General features: G+C 47.5%; 1 long non-coding RNA gene across 1 annotated transcript; it reads right to left on the reverse strand.

Annotated features, from left to right (window-relative positions):
- Positions 1–1,085: 1,085 nt before the first annotated feature.
- Positions 1,086–14,623, reverse strand: LOC141424049 (uncharacterized). The gene is made up of 2 exons (XR_012448870.1): positions 3,927–14,623; positions 1,086–3,771 (listed from the first exon to the last, which is right to left on the reverse strand). It is a non-coding gene; the product is annotated as an uncharacterized lncRNA (long non-coding RNA).
- Positions 14,624–15,515: the final 892 nt, after the last annotated feature.

Genomic DNA, 15,515 nt, shown 5'->3' on the forward strand with positions numbered 1-15,515 from the left:
TGAATATTTAAGTTCATGTTCAAACCCCACTGTGGGTAAACTTTACTTTGGTTTGTTCAACCCCTCCCATTTCTCCCCCTTACCCCTTTACCTCCCACCCCCATTTTCGGCAGCGTTCAGTGCACACCCTGTGTCCTCTTCCTTCACAGGCATATGTTTTACGACATTACTGATGCTCCAGCCTTCTCTCCTCCTCTCCCTCCTCCCCCGAGGCCCTAGAGCAGCTCCACGTTTACAAATGTGTTCTACATCTGAGCGTGTGTGCGATCACGCTTGTTCTGTGTGTGTGTCTATCTTTGGATCTGTCTTCCATGTAGGAGAAAACATGCAGCCTCGTCTAAGCTCATCGGGTTCAGCCCTCCACCCTTTACGCTGTGCCCCCCTTTGTCTAGAAGCCCATTCGCATCTCATCGATGGCTCTCTTGCCTCAGAATATTGTCACCCTGTTGTCTGCCTCTTGGGTTTTATTTGCTTCTGGCTGACACATGGCGTCCAGCTGCTTCTTCCCCACCTGCTCCTGTGTTGTGCCACACCCCCATTTCCCACCATGTTTTCCAGCAGTCACTCAACCTCTCTGTGCTCATCTCTGGAACAGCCTTACCTCTTCCTGCAACTTATTTCCTCACAAACGGCTCCATTCTACACCCTCCTTTATTTCCAGCTCTTTCTATTTCATCTCCCCTCTCCATTCTCCTTGGCTTTTGTAAGACTGGACCAGAGGTGGTGATAAAAGTGCCCCAGGATGACTCAAAGAGCAAGTGCACCTTTCGCTGTGTCATCCCTCTCCCGGGACCATTTCCAGGGAGGCCTCTCTGGGGTCCACCGTTCCTTTATATCTGAGTTGGGATTCTTTTCCAGGCACCCATGGAAGTTTCCGCATTCTTTCTACTCTTCCTGATGTCCCCCTCAACAGCTTCCCCTCGTGTCTGGCATCCAATTCCAGCTTAGGATCTGCGGCGTCTTCTATTTTTCAAACATGAAAAATCATCCAGGATTCTTTTTCAGAGCTAAGACCTTGGTCAAACATGCATAACTGATGCACACAACAGTAATATTTGACAAAGGAAAAAACCACACACGCTTCGTGAAGATTAAAGGACATTTCATCTTTATTGTATTTCCCCAAGGGAAGAGTGGCCCTGTCCTCTTTGAACACACAAAACATGGGCGCTCTTACAAAACACATACCCTTTATAAAATGGCAAACCAACCTGTCAGTGCAAGTCGATGTTCACAGTTCAACAACAAAGGCTAAAACATCAAATAAAAATGTATATTCCCAACAATTTGAGTATTCTTACATAGCTATAATATATAAGTAGAATGGATAAAAAGAACTTATTGTAAGAGTAAAAACATTTATGAATGTGTAAGTTATAATCTGAATAATGAAAATATAAAGAACAGCATGTTTCCAAATCTACAACCATCTCAAAACATTGCAAATAAATATAGTAAACATTTTATGACCAACTTATTCAAAATAATTCAATATAACTTATGATTTATATTAACTATATTTACACTAACTCTATTATGATCCCACGTGTCTAAGTTTACATATTAAAAACAGTCATCAAATCTGGCAAACCAAATATACGTGAGCATATGACCGCAACGTGAATTTTGGTGAGACTACAGGTGCCTCAGGAAAGAAGGGACCCAGCAAGGCCTGATTTCCCTTCATTCCTTCATGGACTCCCAGGTGTGCCCCCACACTGAGGAGTGGGGTAGTTTTATTAGGCTTGTTCTGGAAGAATCTGGGTTCTTCTAGGTTTGGGAAACTCCTCGCTCTTCCTTGCTCCAGCTGGCTTCAGTGTTGGTTTAGACTTCCTGATGAACATTCCCATCTCCCTGGGCACGGCGATCTGGAAGGCAGAGAGAAATGATGTCAAGAGGCAATGCTCCAGGAGGAAGGTGATCGACAGGCTAAGTCAGTCCCAACAAGGGTTTGGAACCACTTACAGACCCTAATTCACCTCTAGCCCTTCATCCAGTCTTGGGGATTGAAAGCAGGCTTCGTGCTTGCCAGGGAGGTACTCTCTATCCCTTGAGCTATGACTCCAGCCCTTTATTTTATTGCTTTAAGCTAGGTTCTCCTTAGCTTTGCCTAAGCTGGCCTCCGACTCCTGACGTCCTGTCTCTATCTCCCAGTTAGCTGGATTACAGGTATACACAACCATGCCCAGCTCTGAAGCATCACCAAGAATTGTGATGACTCTTGGGCTTTTCTTTCCATGACTCCAACAATCACTTAAGCCCTGAGGTCAGGCCCAACAGTCTTCTGTAGAGCAGAACATGAGGTGATTCTGCTCAAGGAAGGAAGAAAAAAGCGATGTCAGACACAGTTCCCTAGGTGTGAACTCACAATGCGACTGTGGACTAAACTCAGACCGTGGTCCTCTCCACTTACTGAAAATGTGAACCTCTAACCGTGCGACAGCATTCCTGACGTCAGGATGTCATGAACCAGGACACCAGAACCCGAATCCCAAACCAAACTCCCGATGTTTCATCCTCGCGTGAACTGGGCTAGCTGTGCTCTACAAAAATCAAACCTTTGCTCAATGCTCTGCTCACATCCATCACTGTTAAGGTGTGGCTTGTGTGCAGCCACCGCAAGCTGCGCACAGTTCCGACCAACGTTCTTGACCATAAACTTGAGGGGAAAGGGAGAAGAGGGGAACTTGGTCCAACAGTGGTAGGGTAAGGAGAACAAGAAATTTCAAAGAGAATTCTGGCCATAGGAAATTTGTTTCAAGTCAAATTAGGACTAAACTAGTTAGTGGCCATCTGTCATTGATAATATTCAGACCTCCCACATTTTCTTCTTCCTTCCTTCCTTCCGTCCTTCCTTTCTCCCTCCCTCCCTCTGTCCTCCCCCTTCCTTCCTCCCATTTTCCTTCCTTCCCTCCTTCCGTCCTTCCCTCCATTCCTCCATTCTTTCTTCCTTCCTTCCCTCCATTCCTCCATTCTTCCTTCCTTCCTTCCCTCCATTTCTCCATTCTTCCTTCCTTCCTTCCTTCCCTCCTTCCCTTTCTTTCTTTTTTCTTATGGCACTTGGGTTTGAACTCAGGGCCTTGACTTGCTGGACAGGTGCTCTACTATACTTGAGCCATAGCTGCAGTCCTATTTTGCTTTAGTTATTTTCCTATGGGGTCTTGTTTTGTACCCATGCCTGCCTAGATCCTGACCCTCCTATTTTTACTTCCCACATCACTGTGTTATCAGTGAGTCCCCAGAGTTGGTACCGCATGGGACCCTAGGTCAAGACTGAATTAAGAAGTGACGGCAAAAGCTCGGATGATGGGCATATGGAGGTTACAGCTAGCGGATACTCGCGGCTGACAGAAATCAGCACTTGCTCACAGCTGCCATTCGGACCCAATGGCTTTGGGTTAAAGGATTTCTACCTCATCCGAGCCCTAGCGACACTTGGGTGTCTCTGAGGCCTGGCTATATGGCCGGCCCCTGGCCCCCAGCACGTCTCTCAGGGTCACTTCTCTCTGGTTGTCATTTCTATGGCTGTGCAGTGACCGGGAGTGTCTTACAGCCTGGGATGGTTGGGCTGCTTTATGGTGTGGCACCAGGTGTGGCACGGAGTGGTCAGGCAAGGGGGTTTCAGGATTTCCTAAGCAGACATCAAATCGCCCTGGGCACACTACAAGGACACAGACACACCTTTACTGAAGCCGATGATGGAACAGAGTTCTAAGGCAGGTGGGTGCGGTCTCGCCCCCACACCCAGAGGTCCGGGTTATAGGCCTGGATCTGGAAAGAAAAACAGCTTCATGAACAGTGCTGCTCCCCAGGGAGACCTCTCCCCATGTCCGGCCTCCACTTCTTTCTAGTTCCCAAACCCATTCCTTCCTTCGCTCTCCAATCCAGAGCCTTCCCCCCAAGTCCTTCGCAGCCCGGACCCTCACCTCTTCACACTCCTCTCGGGACACCCGCATCCTCCAGCCCATGGATCGCATCATCTGGTACCGTAACTTGTGGAACAGAGGGTGCTGGAAGTAGTTCTTTCCGTAAAGAAAGTAAAATATGTCTTGCTTAGGAGCCTGGTTGTCCTCTTCCATGTCATTGGCCAGATATCTGGGGAAAGAAATCAGAGCCCTCGTCAGAGGGACAGCCAGGGAGCACCTGCACCTGCAGTCAAGTGCCAGGAAGAAGAGCAGGCTGACCCTCTCAGCCCAGGGACACATCACCCCTGCTCTGTACAAAGAGGACTGTAGAGCCCACTGTGGGACAGAGGTCTCCCAAGGGGCCTCTCACACTGTGATGATGGAGAAAAGCCCATCTGGAGATCCTGAGGCTGTCCCCTGCCACTATCATGCCCTGCAGCTGGCATCATGGCTCCCCATCTCCCTCCTCACTCCCTTTGCTCTACTTGGGCTGTGTGCACACCTGTGTCCCCACTACAGAGTAATGACCAATGGGTGTGGCCTAACCCTGTCCATTTCTCCATTTATCCCTGCCCAATCAAGTGGTTGATGGAGAATTTGGCTCATGAGATGTGTTAATTCCACCACCTTTACTCAGACCTCTCTTTCCATCCACCCATGTGCCCTGGTGCAGAGGTTGCTGGGCCAAAGGTTTTCTTGAATGAATGAATGAATGAGGGAACAAGTGAGTGAATGAATGAAGGGAAGATTCAAGCCAAATGCCATTACTGATTACTTCATTGATACAACACAACAATAAAAACACTTTTAAAATGAACAGAACTTAGCTGAGTGCTTCAAGAATGGTGGCCTGTGCCCATGGAGCTTTAGCCTATCGGGCCTCAGCAGCTGCTGGGAAAGAAGAGCTCTCCTGTCGCCAGCACACAGCAGTTAAAGGCAAGTACATATAGCTTGGCTCTCACTCCACCGACTTTCAGGACATGATGCTTAGAAACCACAACCAAGCAGGTGGGCGTGGTGGCATATGTCTGTAATCCCAGCTACATGGGCAATGGGGAAATCAGAGGATCATGGTTTGAGGCCAACCCCAACAAAAAAGTTAGCAAGATCCCATGTCACAAAACAAGCTGGGCATAGTGGTATATGTCTATAATCCAAGCTAGGCAGAAGGCAGAGGTAGGAGAAGGATGGTAGGGGGCAAAAAGTGTGAGGCCCTACCTGCAAAACAGACCACAGCACAAAGTGTTGGTAGAGTGTTTACCTAGGAAATACAAGGCCCCAAGTTCAAACACTAGTACTGCCAAAACAAACCAAAAATCCGAATAAAAAATAACCTCCCACCACGCAAGCAGGATTTCTGCCTGAAGTGGGGGGCTTTGGCTCATACACCTCTATTGCCTGCAGTTTAAATTGGCTAGACAACGAGCAGAAACCTAGTCATTTTGAAGACAAGTAATTAGACTCCTATCACTTGGTAATAAATAATGGAGCCATGACAGGTGACTGCAATTTTTTTTCTTTTTGGTGGGACCAGAGTTTGAACTCAGAGCTTCACCCTTAGAAAGTAGGCACTCTAGAGCTAAGGCATGCCTCCAGTTCATTTTTGCTCCGGTTATGTTTGAGATGGGGTCTTGCAAACTGTTTGCCGGGCTGCCTTTGAACCACGATCCTCCCATGTCAGCCTCGTAAGTAGGTAGGATTGCAGGCATGGACACCAGTGCCTGGCTCAAATTTGCTATTTGGTAAAGACGACAGATCCAAATACTGCTTTATCTACTTTAATCTCTGCTCATAAAAATGCTTCTGAGCCTGGTGCCAGTGGCTTACACCTGCAATCCTAGCTACTTGGGAGGCTGAGACTGGGAGGATCACAGTTCAGGCCAACTTGGGCAAAAGTTATTGAGACCCCCATCTCAATGGAAAAAGCTGTGTGTGGTGGCACACACATCTCATCCCAGCTATGGCAGAAAGCATAAAATAGACAGATTACGGTCCAGGCCAGCCTAGGCAAAACCAATAATCTATCTGCAAAATAACCAGACTATCTCCAAAAAGGGCTGTGTAGAATGCCTGCCTAGCAAGTGTAAACCTCTGAGTTCAAATCCCAGTACCACCAGCAGCAGCAGCAGCAATATCTATGTATAAAAAAGTAATTTTTGGTACAGGTGCTGTTTAAGTGCAGCAGAAGTCTAAGAAAAATGGACTCAGTGGAGAGAAGCAAACAAGCAGCAGCCTCCACACGGTGCCTCACAGGGTGGTGACACGAGACGCTGTGACCAGTAAGTTCTCCTAGCTGGACTCCTGCTTGTGTTCTGACTTCTTGGGGCAATCAGTAATTCCCACTGCTTGACAACAGAGCAGGCAGGGCTAGCAAGAGCTTTGGAAGCTTCCTCATGCTTGAGGAACTTACATTTTAAAGCCTCTAGGGCCCAGGGCTCCAATTAAACAGATGCTGTTTTGGAACAAAACAATTATTCGCAGTCACATATACAAGGCTGTCAAGGTGGCGAAAGTTTTAAAGACAGGAACAACACATTTAGGCCTGGCGGAGTGGCTCAAGTGGCAGAGCGCCTGCCTAGTGAGCGTGAGGCCCTGAGTCAAACCCCAATACCACAAACAAACAACCAAACAAACCAAAACAAAACAAAGCCAGCGTCTTTAGATATGATTTTTAACCAAGACACAGATGACATAAAGGAACAATGTCCCACAGGTCTGTGCATTATGGATAAAATGCACTCTGTCAGATACCATACCATACCTTCATAGACGTGTTATACAATGAAATAAATGAAGTAAAAAGATCCAGGTAGCGAGTTGTGAATACCAGTGCAAACAGAAGCTGGCTTTTCCCGGAAATACCTGAACAAACAGAAAGAAAGCATGAGAAAAGTCCTGGAGAGCGACACGGGAAGTGTGTGTGGGGCAAGGGCTGGCGTCGGAGGCCCGGGTCTAGGACAACTGTGAGTAACCAAGAGTACTTCCAGTTTTTCTTTCCTTTAGCATCCCAGTGTGCACTACTCTTGAAGGCCCTGCCAGCTTTTGTCTTCCTGTGATAGGTGAGTCTAGGAAAGTGACTTCATTGTACCACCAGCACACCAGGACGGGTGTCCTCCAAGGAGCACTGCGCTTCTCATTCTGTCACCTCAGGCAGGAGTACATTTCTTTCAACAGCTGGGCTATTATTAGCATTGTAACTGTCTTTACCTCTGGATCGTTCCATTTTAAAATACGGTCTCCATGGCTAGGGGCATATGACGCAGTAGAAGCATGCTTGCCTAGCATGCTGAGGCCGTGGGTTCAATCCCCAGTGCCATCACAACAAACCAGAGCCCAAACCCAGTTTCTCCATGGTGACAAATCTTTGGAGGGTGGAGTTGGAAGCTACTCTGATTAAGGGGACAAGGAATCAGCTGAGGAGACTGGTTTAGGTCTCCAAGCAGGAGCCTCTCGTCCCCTGGAATAATGACACAACAGTGCACACCTACTTGGTAGGAGGTGGAGATGAGGAGGATCAAAGTTTGAGGTGAGCCTCGACAAAAAAGTTTGAAAGACTCCCATCTCAACCAACAAGCTGGGTGTGGTGGCATGCACCTGTGACTCCAGCAATGGAGGAAGCACAGGTAGGAGGGCTGTGTCCTAGGCTGGCCCTGGGCAAAAACGAGACCCTATCCAAAAGAATAACAAAAACAAAGGGCTGGTGGAGTGGCTCAAATGGCAGAGCGCCTGTCTAGCAAGCAAGAGGCCCTGAGTTCAAACCCCACTATAGCAAACAACAACAACAAAGTTACAAATAAAAAAAAATTAAACTCCATCTTTTAGATTCATCATACATCATTTTGGTTTTTGTTTTGAGGCAGGATCTCTCTCTCTCTCTCTCTCCCAGGCTGGTCTTGAACTTTATATCCTCCTGCCTCAGCCTCCTGGGTGCTGAGATCAAGGTGTGCACCACCATGCCCAGCACCATTATGCATTTTAGTAAGCATGTATTTAACAGAAGAGTCACTACAACCAAGTGACATTCATAACACCCCGGGACATAAAATAAATCACATTGTTTTTCAATGACACTTCATAGTTTGCTGAAACTAAGAACCTGGATGCAAGAATGTTATTTCCTAAGTATGAGTAATTACACTTCCAGCTTATTCACAGTAACATCTAAAGAGAAACCAAGAAAAGTTGACTCTTTCCAAACCCATCAACAGAAACCAATTTCAAGAGCCAAAGGAAGAGATTCAGGCAGCACATGTGCTGTTAAGTCTTTTCCTCAGCAACGAGGACTTTTTTCCACGAGAGATCGGTGTTCAAAGGAGAAGCCATGAAGCTGATGGTAAAAACTAGACCCGAGATGGGGAAAGAAACTGGAAGCAGACAACTCACACTGGATGTTTGTTGAAGCCTTCAAAGATAAGTTTCCAGTCTGCTTGCTGTACGGTTCCACCTAATGTTTCAAACTTATAGGATACAAGCTGAGCACCTATACTCTTAGTTACTGTGGGGTCTAAGACTGGAAGGAATGCAGTTCAAGGCCAGTCCAGGCAAATAGTTTGTGAAACTCCCTCTCCAAGAAAACCATAGCAAAATGGACTGGACGTGTGGCTCAAGTGGTAGAGTGCCTGCCTTGCAAGTGTGAAGCATTGAGTTCAAATCCCACTTCTACCAAAAACCTTACAGGATACAGATGGGCAAATTTTTCCATAAAGGGTTGATTCTTTAAAAAAAAAAAAAAAAAGGAGGAGGGGAGGTTGGAGGTACAGCTCAAGTGGTAGCATTTGCCTGTTTAGCAAGTGTGTAGTCCTGAGTTCAAATCCCAGTACTACCAAAAAAAAAAAAAAGGAAAGAAAAATTATAAAAAGGGTTTATTCTAAAGCAGCTTTGGAAACCAGGCAGAGTACTTCTGTCCTCATTTTCAGCATTCCTGTACTAAACACCAAGGACAATAATATAGCTCTAATCACTCCTCTTTGAGATTCACCTCACCTGTCACCTCCTCTGGGACATCCTCCCTTGTGCTGTTGATTCATCCAGCTGCTGCCCTCGTTTTTCTTACAGACTTAAAAAGACACACTATGATTGGGTTCCTGCCTCCTCTCTCCCCAAACCTCCACTCACCACAAAGCTGAGATAGGCAGGGGTCGTGCCTTATTCCGTTTTGTATTCCTTATGTGGGACCCTGGGCCTGACACACAGCAGGCTCCACAAGATACTTGCTGAATGAATGGACACATGGAGAAAAGAAAAAGGCAGTCACCTTTACGTGTCACTGGGCAAATTTTCATTGTGTGGTATTTGGGGAATACACTTCTAAAGCATTTCCAAGTCCAGCTGTGTCTTTCACCTGAACAGTTAATGTGCTCTGTCCCAATTCACTACCAGCTAGAGCATGGAGAGCTCCCTGGGTGAGCACAGGGTAGAGAGGAGGACAGACAGCACTGGCACCATGGTGCAGAATCCAGGCAGGGACCAGCATGCTGGGAATCCCCAGATGCTTACATGATTCTACACTGTGCTCCCTGGCTTGGATCCTGATTGGCAATTAGCAGCCTTTCCCTTTGCACTGTAGAAATGTCAGTCTCCACAGGAAGGCAGGAATCCCAGCTGAGGATGTGAGGGGCCCAGGAATCACCTCGGGGGATGCTGTGGAGTGTTTGCTAGTAACTGCTTGTTGGGCAAATGCTCTACCACTTGAGCCTTACCTCTAGCCCTATCTCCATTTTAATTTATTGATTTGCTGTGCCAGGATTGAACCCAGGGCTCATGCATACTAGGCAAGTGCTCTACCACTGAGCCACACCCGAGCCAACACCAACAACCTGGTTTTAGAACAACATACACCAAAGCTCTCAGGTAACAAGCACTCACAGAATATGCACTGTAAGCACTTCAGACACTGATGTCCTAGTACCAAGTGCACCAAACATCCATAGTAAGTAGCATCACTTGTCAAATGGAAGTCACTCATTAAACTTAACATCTCTCCTGTCTTTACTCACAAAGCTGAGCTACTATATACTTCAGTGTAGCTACTTTAAAGTCTGATGTAGTTAAAAGTTGCATTTTTAGATCAGGGACATAGTAGCTCATCCCAACTACTAGGGAGGTAGAGACTGAAAGGACTGTGCTTTGAGACTAGCCTGGGCAAAAAGTGAGACTCATCTCAACAAAGGATCAGGCATGGTGGTGCACGCCTGTAGGATTCTTGGAGACCCTTTCTGGAACACAGCTAAAGCAAAAAGGGCTGGAGGCACGGCTAGAGCGGTACCGCCCCCTAAGTACTGCTCATCCCAAAAGTGATTAGGTCTTTTTCAACACCCCTGCCACTTCCAAGTGTAACTTCCCAAGCTTTTCAAAAGCCCCTTCTCTATGTGTTTGTGTATAGGTACTGTATACATTTACCCCTCAAAGCATGGCTCATGGTGGCTTTAAGCGTGCTTTTTGAAGCTATGTCTCAGATTCATCATTCCCTGCTATGAGTATGTCTCACTCTAGCTCAGTTCTTTGCGTTGTTTACAATTTTTGTTATAAATCTTGCACAAACATCTTTGTACCTATAGATGGTGTTTTGCACTTACTTAGGTACAATGAACATTTTATACTTTTATGTCATTTGTTCACATATGACAATTTCTATAGCCCAGATTCCTTAAAACTACTGGTACAATAAACATGAACACTGTCACCTAGCACGGCCAAACCTGTCCTAGGGAGGCAGCGACCAGGCCATTAACACCTGCAGGGAACGCCCTTTTCCTCAGCGTAACACTTCCACTTTCTCCACCTAGTGGGTAGATAATGGTGTGTGCTGCCATTTGCACACCCAAGTTCAGAACTAGTGAGGCCGGGGATTTCTGCATGCCAATTGGTCTTATTTTCTGTGAACTGCCAACTTGGTCAATTTTGATGGTTCTTAACCTACTGTCACCTATACTACAGATTATTTCTCTTGGTTTCTTGTCTTTGATTATATTTTGAAATAACAAGTTAACTTAGAGGCATGTGTCACCTTGTCTCTTCCTCAGTCTGCCCGGTCCTACCCAGGACCATGGTACGAATACACATTCAGGTCACCTGTGTCCATCGGCAAACTTTTATTCTTTTCTGCGGAGTTCTTTACACTCCTTGTTGGGAAGCCAGAGGCATCTCTGGCATCTTTTTTGTTGCTTCACACCCATACTATTTATTGCCCATCTGGTTTGACATCCACATATCCACGTTTTTATCTTTTCATACGTGTGTCTTACCATCTCATCTGAACTGCTGGTGCCTTTTTTTCCCCCCTTCAACGCTGGGGATTGAACCTCCAGCCTGCTAAGCAAGCAGTCTACTGCAGCTTCCAGAGCAAAAACTTTGATTGTTGCCAGCGGTTGCTGTGAATTGCCTGGGTGCCTTGCACACAGCAGGTGGTTAATAAATGCTTCAGAGCAATGATCACTCCAGAGACTAGCACTCAATAACAGCACCAAGAGGGAGTTGGGAATATGATGCAAAAGCTTCCCGAAGTACTCAGTGTCAGCAATAAAAGGAGGTATTTTCCACTTACTTAAAAATATAAACCCAAATATGTGATATGCAGAGACACTGTTTGGGAGGTTGACAAGTTTGTAGCCTGCATAACAACATCTAGGAGGGAAGGAGAGAGACCAGGCAGGGGAGGAGGGCTGGGGGTCATGGCTCTCGGGACTCCCCTGTCACTCAAACTCTGTAGATAGAGCACTTAACCGCCTACAGGGAAACAGAGATAGAAGCCCCTTCATCTAAACGCCATGCTTGTTCTCCCAGGTTATCTAGGCAGCGTTCAGGACAGAAAGAGAGCGATGATTTGAGCATACCGAGGATCAGACTGCCATGATAGTTCAGAAATATGACACTCACCCTTCATTTTGGGGAGCCCTCTGTAATGACAATGGCAGATGCAGTCATAAAAGAATGCAGATTCAAACAAGATCAACTCACTGTCCCACTTTTTTAAAAACAGATCCTTAATAGGAGCTGTTCTGGAATGAGATTGCAGGAAACTGAATCCCAGCTTCCTCCCAAGCCCACCCTGTCCCTCACCCTTAGGAAAAAGGGCCTGTGGTTTGGAGGCTGCAGGCCTGTTCAAAAGTGCCAAAATCCTAAAATAAGCCCCATCCCAGTATTTTTGAGGTGAGAAACACAAGCTGGTTCTATATTGTCTCCTATTCCTGTTATATGAGAAATTCTATCAAGTTCTTATTCTTTCAACAACTTTTATAATTTAGGATGGAAAAACAACACAGTTAGTGAAGCCCAGCACTTAATTCTGAAGCAATGATCTTGGTGATTTCTGACAAAGATCTTGGAGATTTCATTTTTTAAGAGGCTGGTTTCGAAAAGTCACACCAGAAGGAAATCCACCGGCCAGAAATACTTGGGAACACACACTATCTTCCTTTGTGGCATTAGGGTTTGAACTCAGGACCTCACTCTTGCTAGGCAGGCATTCTACCACTGGAGCCATCCCCCCCAGCCCTTTTTTGTGATGGGTTTTTTTTTTCAAGATAGGGTCTCCAGAATTACTTGCCTGGGGCTGGCTTTTAACCACAATCCTACTGATCTCTGCCTCCTGAGTAGCTGGCATTACAGGTGTAAGCCACCAATGCCCGGCCCTTTGTTGGCATTGTAGCTGAAGTACTTTCCATTTTCCTTAATGCTCTCAACCTCCCAAATGAAAACAATGAATATGTAAAAAACAAAACAGCAGACCCTCTCCTTGCAACTCACCATCCTCTTAAGAATTAGGAATTCTCCCCAACATTTTAGTGTGGATACAAATTAACTACCTGCCAGAAAAGGAGATTCTAGGACCCACACTCATACAAAGATTTTGAAGTAAAACTAAAGATTGAAAGTAACATCTTAGTACAAGAACAAAAAGACCTAATCCACTAGCATCAAACATTTAAACTAACTCCTTAGGCCAAAGCAGACAGATTTAGTCAAAATCCTTAACTGTGAATTACTGATTGTGTTTCTACCCTGGCTCTGTCACTACGATTACCTTCTGAGATTCCTCTCTCTCAGAACAGGGACAATGGCAACTACCCCTACGTTGTTTTAAGGATGTCTCGAGTAAGTCATGGAAAGCACTTAGTTGACTACTCAATACACAGAAAGTGCTTAAAGTTAGCTATCACAATTGCTTGGCTGTCACTGGAAATCATGCAACTGAGCCTTTCAGTGTACGTCACCTCCATGTAACACACACTGGCTTCAGTACATAGTACATGGACTTTGTAACATCTATGTTGAGTGCTCAAAGTTCTTTTTTTGGTTTTCCTTACTTCCTGGATCTCAGCTATGTTCCTGGGAGACAGGTGAGGCCTGCAGACAGCAGAATCAAAGACACAGTGTTACTTTAGAAGTGAAGATTTTTATAAATCAACCAGATAAATGGAATCTGCCACCCAGGTCCTTTAGGATTCCCATCCTTCGCTGCCTGAAAAAATTAAGTTCTGGAGTTCTTCAAAGTTATAAGTTTAAGGAAGGCTTTGCATTTGACGAAACTATTTAAAATGTGCCTTCCTTAATGAAATATACAACTCCATTATCTGGGAGAGGTTTGTTGCACTGGCTCCCAGCAAGACTTGCATGAAATGAGCATGTCCTGTGGGGAGGGACCAGGCCAACTCACTGGTGACGTGGAGCCAGGAACCGCGTGGGACCACATGGGACCTCAAGGGTACCCAGAGCCGCAGATTTAGCAGAACCCGTTATTAGATAGATGAAGGCCCTCGAAGTTTAAGAAATCATTTGCCTCTCAAAGCAGCACGAACTGCGTCAACAAACTCAAAGACCCAAGCCCCCCCAGCCCTGCGGATGGCGGGTGCGATCCGGGATTCTAGGGCTTGGGTGACCTGACCCGAACCCCCTACAAACCAGCACTATCCTACAGCCCCGTCCTTGCAGGGGCAGGGTGGGCAGCAAGATGACCTCTATCCCCGGCCCTCCCAGGCCCCCATCTCCCCGCTGCCACGTCAGGTCACGGTCCTGTCTTCCTCCCCTCTCCAGTCCCATTGATCCGAGGGTCTCCAACCTGGGTTCCGCCCGGAGAATCCCCCGGATGAGGGACACGCCCACCGGACCCCCATTCCAAAGTTTTCAGACAGAACAGGGCACCGCACAGCGCGGCCAGCGCCCCCTGGGCCCACGGCTCAAATTCAGGAGCAAACCGAGTCCAGCGGGGCTGCGCTGCGACACCAGCAGGGCCACCGCGAGGGGCCGCAGAGTCCCCTCACACCGGGCCCATCGCCCACCGACGGCCGTGATGGCCACCGCGATCCCAGCCCCCTTCCAGGGACGGCCGGGGTCCCCCCCGCCCCGCCCCCTCGGGAGCCCCGGCCCCGCGCGCCCCAGCCTCTTGGGCCTCGCCCGGCCGCTCACCGGCACAGGAGCGCGTCTTCCAGATCTTCAGCAGCAGGATGACGATGGCCGCCAAATGGGACAAGAGTCCGGTCAACCGGAAGATGTTCATGGCGGCGGCGACAGGTAGCAAACGCGCGGCGGCCCCGAGGCTCAGCGGCTCAGGAGGCGGCGGAGGCGGCGACCCCTGAGAGGAAGCGGCGAAGATGGCGAGAGCGGGCGCGACGTGGCCAGGGACGTGGCCGAACCGCCGTCGCGCAGGCGCGGGGCAGGCTGGGAAAGCGGGCGGCCGCCAAGCCCCGCCCCTTAGCCCCGCCTCTTAAAGGAGCCGCTCCCAAGCGCAGGCTGGGCGCTACAGCCGGTCCTGGCTTTCTGCTGAGAGTGGTTGGGTTCTTGTCAACTTCCCTCTGCTGCGCTTCCGGTCTCCCCTTGGTGCCAGAAGTCTTCTTTACTGTTTGAAATGACATTCCTTTGTGAGGGTTTTCTTTTTTTTTTTAATCCCCTCACACTTGTTTTTACTATATGAAAATGTACAAGAGGAAAATCACGCGTGATTGATCACGGTGGACCTGGGCTGTAATAGAGGATGGGCTGAAGTGGGAATTCTGCCGTGATAGAGAATGTGTGCGGGGGTGTGGCTCAGTGGTAGAATGCTTGCCTAGCATGTGAGGAGACCCGGGTTTGATCCCCAGCCTTGGAGGGGTGGGGAAGGAAAAAAAAAGATAGATAAATGCAAAATGAGGTGGAAAAGGGAACATTTCCTTAGGATGAGAGATCGATTAGGCTGGCAGCCAGGGTCTGCTGTACAACTTGTAGCCACTTCTGCCTTTGGCAGCCTCCCTGAGCTTGTAGGGCGTTTGCTATTTAACTAAGAAGAAATTTAAACTATAAGGATAATTTATTTATTATTATTATTAATTCTTTTTTTTTTTACCATTTATCTTCAACTACAAATGTACGTATCAGAGCATTTAGGCTGGGGTTGTAGCTCAGTGTTAGACAAGTCTAGCCTGATTGAGGCTCTGGGTTCATGCCACAGCACCTGGGGGTGGGGAGAGGCCTGGCGTGGTGGCTCACCCCTATAATCTCAGCAATTTGGGAGGTGGAGATTAGAAGGATCATGGTTTGAGGCTAGCAGGACCAAAGAGTGACGGAGGGGCAGGGCGCAATACTGGGGATTGAACTCAGGACCTGGCCTGGCTAAAGCACTTAACCACCTGAGCCACA

This window comes from Castor canadensis, chromosome 6 (genome assembly GCF_047511655.1).
Source record: "Castor canadensis chromosome 6, mCasCan1.hap1v2, whole genome shotgun sequence".
Lineage (NCBI taxonomy): Eukaryota > Metazoa > Chordata > Mammalia > Rodentia > Castoridae > Castor > Castor canadensis.